Below are 12937 nucleotides of genomic sequence, written 5' to 3' on the forward strand. Positions count from 1 at the left end.
TAACCTAGGAAGTAGACAAAACCAATAAGAAACCTGATAGTTTTTCCAGGTTATAAAGGAAAAAAGATTATCAGACAGAAGAGTGACGAGTTGGTGATGCTGAAAGTCAAATAGTTTTACAACACTAAAAAAATCCTTAAATCAGAGATACACAATCCCTGGGAGGCTGAGGGTGGTGGTAGCTGTTCTTTCTCCAGATCAGTGGGAAAGCGTGTGCACGCGCGTGTGTGTGTGTACAGATGCATATGCAGATCAAGTTCCTCTCTTCCATCACAGCTCAAGTGGAGCCCAAATAACTGGGGTTGTTAGAAAGTGGAGTTTCTGCAGGCTCACAACTCTCTGACCCTTTTCCCCTTGCTAGATGGGAAGTTTTCTGTTAGTCCTCAGTGAGAGATTATGACCTTGATGGCCAACGGGTACAGCTTCAAGAAGAATCATGGAAACTTAATGGCTTCTTGTGTGATTTTTTTTTTTTTTCTTGCACCAGATCTGAGTATTAAATAACTGTAATAATCTTTTGCATGGGGCCAGTGGGGTCTTTCTTGAGGAAAGAAGCCTACTTCATTTGGTGCTAAGAGTCCTTGCAGATGAAGAATGTGCAGTACATTTTTTTTATGGTACATGACAACTGATTCTAATGCTTGTTCAAGAGCCTCATTATTCCACAAGTCCTGTTATTCTGCCAGGAGTGATCCTCTGAATTTCTCCAAACTTTTCACTTATGTTAATGGTAGAAATTTTGACATCTGGTCCCCTAACTCTGTCCCTCAGTTCACTAACAGAAAGTTGTGGAAACATGAAACAAGAAATCAATCTCTTTTTTTGTGTGTGTGTGTTCATGATGAGTCAAGATCGTGTTCTTAATTTCCTTAGGACTTTGAATATGAAATCCGTATTTCAAAATCTATGAGATAAGAAGTAAAAAGACATAAATGGGAGTTTCTAACGGGATTTGTTGAAATAGGTGATGTACAGGGATTACCCCATATATACATATTTTTGTGCTACAAGATCAACTAATGTTAAACCTCTGACAGACCAAATCACAGTATTTCTTAAATGGGTACAGCATTTACATTTTTATTGTGATATAGCTCTGATGCACAGTCATTTACCACGAGCTTATTCAGAAGCCTTGCTTTGTGCTGTAAAAGCACAAGCTCAGTTACATCCACATTCACCAAAATGTTCAGTCGTCTTCAAAGCAACTAATTTGTGACAGCTGTCTGGGTTTTTTGGTTTCCTTTTGAAGGTAGCAGGTGGTGTGTCATCAGCCAGGGTAGTGCTTTTGCGGGCTGCATGGTCTTTGTCTCTACAGTGCAGGTATCACATAGTTCTGAAAGGTGATGGGCAGCTTCTGAAATGGGCGGCAAAAGTTGTCCTGACGTTGTAGCAATGAGTGAAGAATGAGTTGGTTACTTCAATGCAGTGGCGACAGTTACTGCAGCACTGGCAAAGCAGTGACTGGATGAAGAGAAGAGTTGCAACCATTCATGACAAATTTTAGGGACATGCATGATCAGAACTGGTCTGTCTGGTGACACTTCACTGCACAGAAAGACTTAACTGAACTATCATGCTAAAAATCTCGTGGGTGGGAGCATGGAACAAATTTTGACAGTTTTCAGAGACCATTCACCTATATCTGAAATTCTTTACTTCAAAAAAATTATCAAAACAAGTTTTCTTATTCTTCAATCTTTGACTCTTATATTGGAGTATTAGCAAAAAAAAAAAAAGAGTATTATCTTGAGGGCATGTAAACTTTTTTTGCAAGAGGGAATGCAGTGGAATAGGCCTCAGACGGCTTGTTCTGACAGCAGTACATACCCTTCAGAAGAGTCCTCTGCTCTGTACGCTTTGTCTTTCTCCACGATAACCTGTCTAGTGGGAAAGAGGTCTTGTAACTCTGCTGTCTGTCTTACCTTGCTACATCTCCAAAGAAAAGTAGTTTCCTTTTTAAAACATACCAATTTAATGTAAGATATGTTGAAATATGTTCTATTACTTGGTTAAATTTAGTTGGAAGGTTTTATTAAAACCTGATTTGTGTCATTCAGGCAATCCCACATGTTGATTAAGTAGCTTGACCTGCAAATGCTGTTCCATGCTGTGTACCCATGTCACCAAAGGGTCAACCTGATGCCAAAGAGGATTCAGAGTGCTTCCTATTACCCAGTAATGGTGGATAACTTGCATGGCAATTCCTGTCCTGGTCAGATGTATTGCCCATCTTGTCTAACAGCTGGTACGTGCTGTTGCTGTGGAGCATGATTTATGGACAATATTATAAAATATATCTCCCTAAGAGGGCACATCTTCATGCTTGCCCTTTGGAAAGGCTGAAATAGGGAGCTTGTGTGTGTACACATGCATCCTTCTGCTGAGCCTAATGCACTGGGGTGGGGGGACATGGGCAATGGCCAGTCAGCTTTTCATCCTCTACTGACTTCAAAGGGAGTTTTTGGTTTGCCGTCTCCTGTGTGCCCAGAGTTCTCTTCATCAGCATCCCCAGCCTGTGAAGTCAGTCAGGTGACACCTGTATAACTTTGTTCAGTTTGATGGATGGGATTTAACCCCATCACTGTATTACACTTCTCTTGCAGCTTTTAACCTTATTTTGGAAAGTGGTTTAGGCAGTTGGGGCAGGGGGAGTCATAGCTTGTTGAGACACGGTATTTTTGGAAGTGAGAAAGAGGAGGATGTAGCTATTTGGATTGCTTCCTTGAGGCTGCCAGATTGACTTTCTGAAGACTGTACCAGTGCAAGCAGACTTGACATTTTTGAAGAATATGCTTGCTGCTTTTTTACACAGTATTAGGAAACTATTCCAGCTCAGGAAGATGCTGGACCCCTCTCGTAGTCTAAGAAACTGTAGCAGCAGTGTGTGCATTGCCCCTGAATGGGAGCCGGTGCACCCTGCCTTTTTGGAAACCTGTCTCAAATGGTACAGCAGCTTCTTAGTGCATGGCTATCCATGCTCAGCAAGCCATGGTCCTTCAAACAGAGGCAAGAATATGAAGAAATAAAATATTAAGCAGATTGAAGTTCAATGTATTCACTCCGTTAATCAAAACTGCCCTGCTATTTAGCACAAAACCAGTTGAAACAAAGTAATGGACTCATCAATATGGATTTCATTCAATTGCAAATGTTTCCATCAATACTTTGCTCTTTGATGTATTCATTTTATCCAGTTCGTTTGTTATGTAGCTATTATTTCTCACCAGACAGTCTCAGCCCTCCATAGGAGGCAACTTGCTTTGACAAGACTCAGTTTATCAGTGTTTTTGTTCACTGCAGGTGTGCCAATGAGGTTGTTTATCAGCCTCATGTTTGGGCTTGCCTACAGAAAATTCCTGGGAGAGCCCCCAGAATCCTTCTAGGAAGAGCAAAAGAGAGCTTCTAAGTCCTATTTTAATTTGTGCTTTTATGTTGTGGTTGGCTAAGGGTTCAGCAGGTCTGCACCTCCGAGCACCTGGAAGCAGTGGCACAAGCTGAAAGAAGAGGTTTGGGGGTGCTACCCTCCAGAGTCCTGCACTCAGGCTGCATGTTCTTCCCTGCTGTTTCCTTCTCCCACCTCCTTTCTAGTCAGTATCTCTGAGCTGTCCCTCAAGAGAAGTAGTGATACCAAAACCTTGTCTTCTGATGAGAATTGATGAACAATATCTGTGGGGTCGAGGAAGAAAGGCCTCTTGCTAAAACTCTCCTCACAGAAAGGGGATTTTAAGTATTTTGGCTATTTAAGAAAGGCTTAAGGTCCCACTATTTATCGTGGTTGCCTATAACAAATCTCTCATAGAAGTGATTGCCTATAACAAATCTCTCATAGAAGAAAAAGGAGGGCAGGAAATGTCTTTGAGAATTGTGTGAGCACTTGACATGGGTGGACTGGGTGCTGTATGACTGAGTAGCTGTTCCTGGACTAGCTGTCATTAATGAGAAGATTAAATATCTTTACAGTATAAAACATAAGTTGATGTATATTTTAAATGTGATCCTGTGGTTCATATTCCAAGGTCCTGTCACAGCTTTGGTTTACAAGGACAAACCTTTCGGTTGTATTGCAAGGTGGGTAGTGGCTCTAGGAGGCTGTGTGAAGGAGTGCATCCTCCAAGGGCAGAACACAGGGCACTGCTTTGATGTGTTTTGGAGAACCGCAGTACTGTCTGAATCAAAACCTTTTGCAGTTGCATAAAGTATTTGGTACACCATGGCACAAGGTAATGCAGCACATTGTGAAATATTAATGTAGAACCTAAAATCTTGCTTTAAAAATTGTTAAACTTTCATTGCAACAAGCATGGTTTAGACATCTCATTAAAATGTTAGAACTTGATGTTCAGTATGTGAGTTCAAGCAGGAGATTATCCTGAAATATGCATGGAAACAGGATTTTCCCTGCCCTTCTTTTCCTTTAAAATAGTGGGGAGAAATCATCAGAAAGTAAAGTATGACATTAGCAGTGCCAGTTACAGGAATCTGCATGGATTTAAGTCACTAGGTTCATATTCATAAACTTGTCCCAGGAAGTAAAAAATTGTTCATTACCATCTCCTTAATGGGGCCCATAAATCTCCCTGACCCAATGAAAGGCTGTAGATGTTGTTTACCTTGACTTTAGCAAGGCTTTTGACACCGTTTCCCACAGCATTCTCCTGGCAAAAATGGCTGCTCGAGGTTTGGACAATCGTACATTTCGCTGGGTAAAACACTGTCTGGACAACCGGGCCCAGAGAGTTGTGGTGAACGGAGTTAAATTCAGTTGGCGGCCGGTCACGAGTGGTGTCCCCCAGGGCTCGGTTTTGGGGCCACTCCTGTTTAACATCTTTACTGGTGATCTGGAGGAGGGGATCGAGTGCACCCTCAGTCAGTTTGCAGATGACACCAAGTTGGGTGGGAGTGTTGATCTGCTCGAGGGTAGGGAGGCTCTGCAGAGAGACCTGGACAGGCTGGAGCCATGGGCTGAGGCCAACTGGAGGAGTTTCAATAAGGCCAAATGCCGGGGGCTGCCCTTGGGCCACAACAACCCCCAGCAGCGCTACAGGCTTGGGGAGGAGTGGCTGGAGAGCTGCCAGTCAGAGAGGGACCTGGGGGGGGTGATTGACAGCCGGCTGAACAGGAGCCAGCAGTGTGCCCAGGTGGCCAAGAAGGCCAATGGCATCCTGGCTTGTATCAGGATTAGTGTGGCCAGCAGGGACAGGGAAGGGATCTGACCCCTGTACTCAGCACTGGTGAGGCTGCCCCTCGATTCCTGTGTTCAGTTTTGGGCCCCCCACTACAAAAAGGACACTGAGTTACTCGAACATGTCCAGAGAAGGGCAATAAAGCTGGTGCAGGGTCTGGAGCACATGTCCTGTGAGGAGCGGCTGAGGGAACTGGGATTGTTTAGTCTGGAGAAGAGGAGGCTGAGGGGAGACCTTATCACCCTCTACAGCTACCTGAAAGGAGTTTGCAGAGAGCTGGGGATGAGTCTCTTTAACCAAGTAACAAGCGATAGGACAAGAGGTAATAGCCTCAAGTTGCGCCAGGGAAGGTTTAGACTAGTTGTCAGGAAGCATTTCTTTCCAGAAGGGGTTGTTAGGCGTTGGAATGGGCTGCCCGGGGAGGTTGTGGAGTCCCCATCCCTGGAGGTGTTTAAGAGTAGGGTCGATTTAGAGCTTAAGGATATGCTGTAGGTGGGAACTGTGCTAGGCTAACGGTAGGACTAGATGATCTCCAGGGTCCTTTCCAACCTAGATGATTCTGTGAAAGCTGCAGAGTGCGAGAGGAACTTTGATTCTATAATGAAATTACAAGGTCCCAGTCCATGCTTACAGGACTTGAACTTGTATTTTGTCCAGCTGAGGATTGGCCAGGTATTTCACCTGACAACTCTGAGCTCATCCCAGTCAGATAAGTGGTGTCACCAGGGAACTATGGAGTTGCAGTCACCTTACAGGTCTTGTCTGTGGTCATTTTACAAGCTTCTTGGCTTAGCCAGGCATGACATTTTACCTTTACTAAAGAGTTGTCAGTGGCATGACACCATTTAAAGTAATGTGTAATTCTTAATCTAGGCTCTGAAGTACTGTGTGTAATGATAGACTTGGCATTGCTTTGGAGCACCCCATTTGCAGCTAGGTGGTCCATGTCTCTGAAATGGAGAACTCAAACACTGTTGCATACATCTCTAAGAGGGCCTATTCTTAGTTGCAGCAGTTATGGTTCAGTGCTTCTGTAAAAATGGTAGTTCTTTGAAATTGATCCTTTCTTTAAAAAAAAACAAATACATTTAAAAAAATATCCCTAGCTCATTGCAGGGATGACTGTTCCAAAGCAGTGAAGAGCCTCAGGGTCTTCAGGTGCAGGCTTTTCTCACTGCAGTAGTTGCCTTGGTGTAAATTATAAATGCGATCATGCTGAATAACAGCATATTATTAGACTGCCTTGCAGTAATGTGTGTGGAAGAAAGTGGGAGGGAGGGCAGAAATGAGCAGTATCCCACTAAGAGGAAGTTGCTGGCTACACATTTGGAAAACCCCAGGATTACCACTTTGTAAAGCCACTCTTTGGTAAGGTAGCTATGGGAACCTTCTTTCAAAAAGAGGTTATTAAATTTTTTTTCATCATCCTACATTTCAGGTTGGTTTTCACATGTTTAATTGTTCCTTTCCTTTCTTCTGTGTCCTATAGTTTTCTTTTGCAAGTTTCGAGTCTCAAATGCTAGAGAGAATGTCTGTCTTTTATGTAATTATTTTGAACCAGTGCCCATTAAAATATTTCTTCATTTAAATAAAAATTTCCACTATTCAGACATCTAAAACTTACTTTTGCCTGTGAAACCAGAGGTGGTTACCCTGAACTGTTTAAAGCTGGTGTTGCTTGCTTCCTTTTCTCCATATCCTCCCCATCCTCCAGGTGTCTCTTTAACATGAGACTGAAACCATCTCTGAGGCATCACTAGCCTACCATGCAATGCACTGGAGCTTGTGGAGACTTTTATATTGTAATTAACTTGCAGATGTTTAACATGAAAATTTTATATGTGAAACTGAATGTAGCATTATTTACAATCCGTAAATAGAACAAGGACAGGGCTTTGCAATAATAATGAGACTTGTTAGTCAAAAGAAATGTGAAAATCTGAAACAGAGATGTCAGATCCCTTTGTGGCACTAGTAGCAAAATAAATTGACTCAGCTGCACAGGTGCTTAGAACAAGGACACAGGAAATAGAAATCTTTAATTTCTCTTGTAAAGCCAAAACTAACTACAAGCACAGCTTGTGGTGACTATTTCTAGCCAGTATAAGCCTTCTTGGTAGATCACTTGTAGTCTTCTCCTGACAACAGTCTAGCTATAAAGGCTGCTGGCTCTGGGTTGGATGTGAAGCGCTTGAAGTGACACAAGTCTACATTTTATTTGGTTTCCTTAATACTACAAAGATTATAATTCTAAAGCTCTGATGTCAGCTCTGAGGCAATTAGAGGTGGTCAACATTATACAGAACATAAAAGTACTGAGGTTTTTCCACGTTACTTACCACATCAGCTGTGCTTTTGCAGGGACCTGTGAGGTCCCAAGCATTGCTGAAAATCTGGTTATGACAGGCAAAGCAGATAGCGGCCTGTGGGGACAAAGCCGCAGCGTTGGTTAAAAGTGAATGTGTGTAAGACAGACTGGAGAGGGTGTTTGAGCAGTAGTGACAAATGGGCCAGGGAAATGGATTAAAGTTATAAGAAAAAGAATATGGATGTGTCTGATCCTTGCTAAATACTTGACAAGTAATGCTAAGGCAGCTTGGAGAACAGAGTATTCACTTCTTCCTGCCTCCTCCCCAGCCTGAGCCTGCAGAGCAGGACACAGATGAGAAATTAAGCAGAAGATTGCAGCCACTTTAAGGACAGCAAATCCTGTTCCCTAAAATGTATGTAGATGGTTACTGAAGCTTCATTTTATGTTCTGATTAGTCCCTTGTGTGGCCTCACAGAGATGCTGTAATTTTTGCAACTACTTGAAATATTTCAACGCTTCTTCTGAATTAAAGCAGCAAATTGTACAGAAAAGTACCAAAAGATTATTTACTTTTTTCTTTAGAATGTGTACATAATAATTCCTTAAAAGTCATTGTATTTGCTAGTTTATAAAAAAGGGACATTATGCTTTCTTATTATGTACAGGTCTGTCCCTTGTAACGAATGCAGTATGAACATGTTCCCATCGTTTTTTTGTCCAGTTGTTTGTTGTAGTGTAGGGTTTTAAATAGCTGTTACTGAACAATTGTATGTGTCTTCAAATATGCTTTCAGGTTAGTTTTATTGCTGGTGTGAAAAGTAACAGATGCCTTAGGGTAGCGGCTATCTTAACGTTCTTTAGAAGGGTGTAAATCCATAGATACAGGGCACCTAGGTACACCTTTTTGATCCATACTTTTTTATTTCACTTGCTCCTGAGTGTTCCCTTTAACATCTCCAGTCTACTTGGACTATGTATTTGGTTGGCTTTGTTTTTGTGACTGGATTTCTTTTAAGGTAGCTGACTTTGTTCATATTTCTTGAAAGATGGTGAGCCAGAACTGAGTAATTTTATACTTTGAAGGATTAAATAAAATTTGGGATACTAAATTCACTGGTTAGGGTGAATGTTGTTGTGAAGTTGTATTACTGAGGTCCACCACTGTTCATCCAGTCATCGTGCTGTGGTCCGTTAAACAAAACCACAGCTACAGGAAACATATGGTTTCAGTTTTAGCGGCACAATGTGTTAAGCAATTCATGATTTGTGTTCTTAACCTGTTTATTGAGCCGATTTTTAGTAACCCCTGTCGGTAGGATTTGTTTGTTCTAGGGTGGCTTGTGTCAGGCTTTCCCTTGCCAATTTATTGGTGAGGCACTGCGTATGTTTACAACACAGATGTCTGTCTCCTACAATGCAGTCATACAGTTCCCATTCAAATTGAGCTTTTTTTAGAGCCATTTGAATGTTTTTAATATTCAAGCCCACTGCAGTCTCATAACTTAACCTACCAGCTGAATTAAAGGCTTTTAAATGAGACTCTTCACTGCTGTTCCTATGGTTACACTGGAACAGAAACCTGCTAAATAGGAGCCAGAAGAGCACAGAAAATCTTCTAGTAACAGTTGCTATCATTATTGCAACTTTACAATTTCCAGTTTATTATTTTGTTTTCTTTGCAATATTTCTCTTTAAATGAAAGTGTGTATTTCTGAGGATTAGTGGCTGCTACTGTTGGAAAACAGTAGCTAGAAGATGATGGAGACAGACCCTCTGGAAACAGGTTTTTGTTCTGCTTGCAAGTGGATTTATTTTTTACCCCCTTCTATCAGAGTCAACTTAAATTGCAAAGCACTCTTTATGTGCAATTCTAAGAGATAATTCCTGGGTTAGCTGTAGGTGACTTGCATGCAAACCAGTGTCAATGTACACCTTCCTATCAGATGGTGGGAATAATAAGTGGTATGTTAACTCCTGTTGTGGGGAAATAATACATATTTAAAGCAAACAACCAGCAGTCCCTTGAGCACTGGAACAAATGATGCCCAGGTCTCCTGTGGATTTGCCTTGTGCATGATTGATTTTTACTGTCTGAGAATGAGCACAAGCCTTTCCTCACAGCTGGGGCATTTTGTGGTGTTTCCCTCGCGTAGCATCTCCAGGCAAAAGCTCACATGGCAGCGCTGGTGGGAACTATGGTGTCCTCCTCCCTCGCTCATCCCCACCCTACACCCACCTTTGAGTTGGAGCAGAGGGGTCTCCCCCACTTACCCAGTTTCGCCATCTACTTTTGCTAGGACAGGAGTGTATCAGGTCACCACTGCAGTCTCCATACTCACCTCTTGGGCTCCCTGGAGAGGTGTGTGGAGAGATTAGGGCACCAGGCTTCTCTTGCCTGGAGGTTGGAGAGGACATGGCAGGTCCTGGACAGCCACTGAAGGGGTGCAAGGGAGAAGATGCTCATCAGTAAGCACTGGAACTGCCCCGTGTCCCTCTTGACCGTTCCCCATGTTAGTGAGAAGCTGGGACAGCCCCTCTCCATGTCTCCAGGGTGGCGCCAAGCAGGCAGCTGGCTGCCCCTGCAGCACTTACCTGCATTGGGTCTGCCTTGAGCTGCCTCTCCCAGAGAGCTCCTTCCTTTGCCTAACCTTCCTTGGGCAGCAGATTGAGATGTCGCTTCTGTTATCTCACTAACACTGGTGAACGCAGAGTTTCCACTGGAGAGCAGAGTGAATGGTACCTGTGGGAAGGCATGATACCTGCTTGGGAAATGACCTCCTGGGGCTTTTTCTGGTTCCTGTTTAAAAGCATTGCCCTTGTGCACTAGAGCAGGCTGCAAAAGCCTTTTGTACTGCAAAAGCCCAGGGTAATTAGACATCTATATAAATAACACTTGAAGACACATTAAACAGAAGCATGTTTATTCTAGCTGCTCTCTGGATACGTGAGTTTGCCTTGCTTTTTAGATTGTTGTAAAGGATGGATATATTATCCTAAAAGAGGAGGAAAGAAAATCAGACCATAATCACATAATGCAAGCTTTCTTTCTCTTTTATAACATGTTTGTGACTCAAGTCACTTGTGAGAGTTGTCAAACCAAAGAAAAATGAGAGTAAAGAAGTATGGAGTTGTAATAGAGATGGTTTGGGAGGGATGGAAGGGGAAGTGGCAGGACTACAAATTGTGAATTAGGGGTTTTCTTTCTGCTCAGAATAATTTCAAGCTGTGTTACATAGCATGGTGCCTACTGGACCAATCCTTGCTTGTATCTCAGTGGTAAAGTGTCAAGAATACTTGGGGCCAGTGGGGTCAGAAAAAGCAACAAGCTGTTGGGACATTGGGAGGTAAAGCAGCAAAACAATAAACTGTTGCAATATATACCTATTTTTCAGTCATGACTTGTGATAAATTAATTGGTTTTGGTGGTGGACTCTGCCCTTTGAGTCATCAGCTTGGTTCTGACCTGTGGATGTTACCTGGCACTGGGGGTTTGGGGGTCCCTGAGGGGGTTTGGGTGCTCTCATCCCCTGTTCTGCTGCCAGGGAGCCAGCCTGGCTGTGTCCTGCCACTCACAACACAGGAGGAGCCACCTCCTCAGCGCCATGCTGTTGTCTCCAGAATATCCAGAGGACAGAGGGTTTGGCATAGTGATGGTACTCTGGGATAGCCACCCTGAAGAAAGAGAGTATCTTGTGTCCATCATTTGTCCTGAAATCTTCTTTACTGTTAAGCAGCTTGAGGTAAACATGAAAATTTTTTTTCTTAATTAAATAAATCACAACATTGAAATGCAGCACATAGTTGCAAAGTTGAGATAAAACAGGTGAACAGGGATGAAAGGAAAACTAGAGTTATCATTTTTTGGACTATCTTCTGCCAGCCAAACAGCTGGCTGTCCCTCCATGCTCTACCCAAGAACCAGGCAGCTGTGTGGTGGGGAGATCCTCATATCCATCTAACCCCCCTGATCTACCCAAGAATCAGGCTGTGTGCTGGTATCTTGTCAAACCTCATGTGCTAGAGCGCTGATGGCAAATCACACATGAACCTTGTAAGTGTATACGGGGTGTAACTGTGATCAATGCACCTTGCATGCTATTGAAATTTCACCTGAGACCAGCAATGACTGTAGTCAGTCACTTGGGGTGATGATTGGTTTGAAGATAATTTAGTCATAAGGAATAGTGTAGCAAAGTGAATAATAGAAACGCTTTTCGGTGCCTCCTGTCTGAGGGATGATGAAATGATGAATGCATTGCTTGTCCTGCGCTGGAACTGAGACTTCTGCTAAGCTTCTGTGTAATAATGTTTTAGCAGAGGTGAATTTCCAGCACTGGTGCAGTAAATAACTCTGCCATGGTAATTTTACTGAACCATTTAGTGAGGATTGCTGTCTGCTAAGATTCTGGCATCTCCCCACAGTCTGCTACTTCCAGGGAAGTGAAATTATGTTCCAGAAGCTAGTGGTTTATTGGTGTTCATCTTGAGATGCTTAAAATCTCCTTCAGTCTTTGATATGGTTATCTTTATGTACACACAGTAAGTCTTGGAGATAAAATGGGGAACTTCAGAAAAGCTGTTAACTGCATGAATACATTCTGAATTTAAAATAGTAACACTTCTGTCTTGTCAATATATAGACATATAGAAGTTCGCTTTGTACTTTCCCCTCTTCTTCTGTGCCCATTTTGTCTTTAACAAAGTTTCTGTTTTTATTTCTCAGCATCATCAGTAAGACTGGCTTTTTCTTTTCCGTGTGTGTAAAAGCTGTCTGTTGAATAGCTGATGAAGGAAAGGTATTTAGATTGTGACCTGAAGCTGGTTTCTGCATGGCCCGGTCCTTCTGCACAGAGTTCCCCAAACGGCTTTAAATCCAGAGTTCCTTTGGTCTCTAATACATCTAGACACTGAGAACTACTGAGAAATATCAATTTCTTCTGTTTGCCTACTGGGCAAGATTTAAGCCTTATGACAGGCCAGCAAAGAGTTTAGTGAAATTCTTTCTTTTGGCAGGATTTTGATGGTAGTTGCTTGTGGGGTTGATGAAGTAGCAGATAGTATCTTTATGAACCTTGTTGTGATATTGAGAGCCCTACTCCGCCCTGCAAAGGGTGATGTGCTGCTGCCTTCTGCAGGTACTCAGATAACTGGAAGATACTGTTTTTTGCTAAAGATAGCTGCCAGAGTCCTTCAGGTGTGTGCTTTATTTGTTCTTAATAAAATGGAGGAAGGCGTCACCTTTTTAGTCAAGGTGCTACACTTGTCCTAGAGTATCGGTGCCATACCTGAGTGGAGAGGAGGGACATCTTTTTTAAAATGAGTAGGATGTAAGAAAATAGATTAAGCTTTGTGTTTTTACTCAATTATGGTTAGTATATGCGAAACAGAAGTTCTGTAGCCACTACTAAATTTGAAAAGTTAATTAATAGATTTTCTTTTC

The 12937-nt window shown here is 42.5% G+C and overlaps 1 protein-coding gene across 5 annotated transcripts in view; it reads left to right on the forward strand.

The window, feature by feature from the left end:
- DENND5B (DENN domain containing 5B) overlaps positions 1 to 12937 on the forward strand; it is a 119807-nt gene that overhangs the window by 19448 nt on the left and 87422 nt on the right. The window lies entirely within an intron of this gene.

The sequence above is a fragment of the Athene noctua genome, chromosome 3 (assembly GCF_965140245.1).
Source record: "Athene noctua chromosome 3, bAthNoc1.hap1.1, whole genome shotgun sequence".
Lineage (NCBI taxonomy): Eukaryota > Metazoa > Chordata > Aves > Strigiformes > Strigidae > Athene > Athene noctua.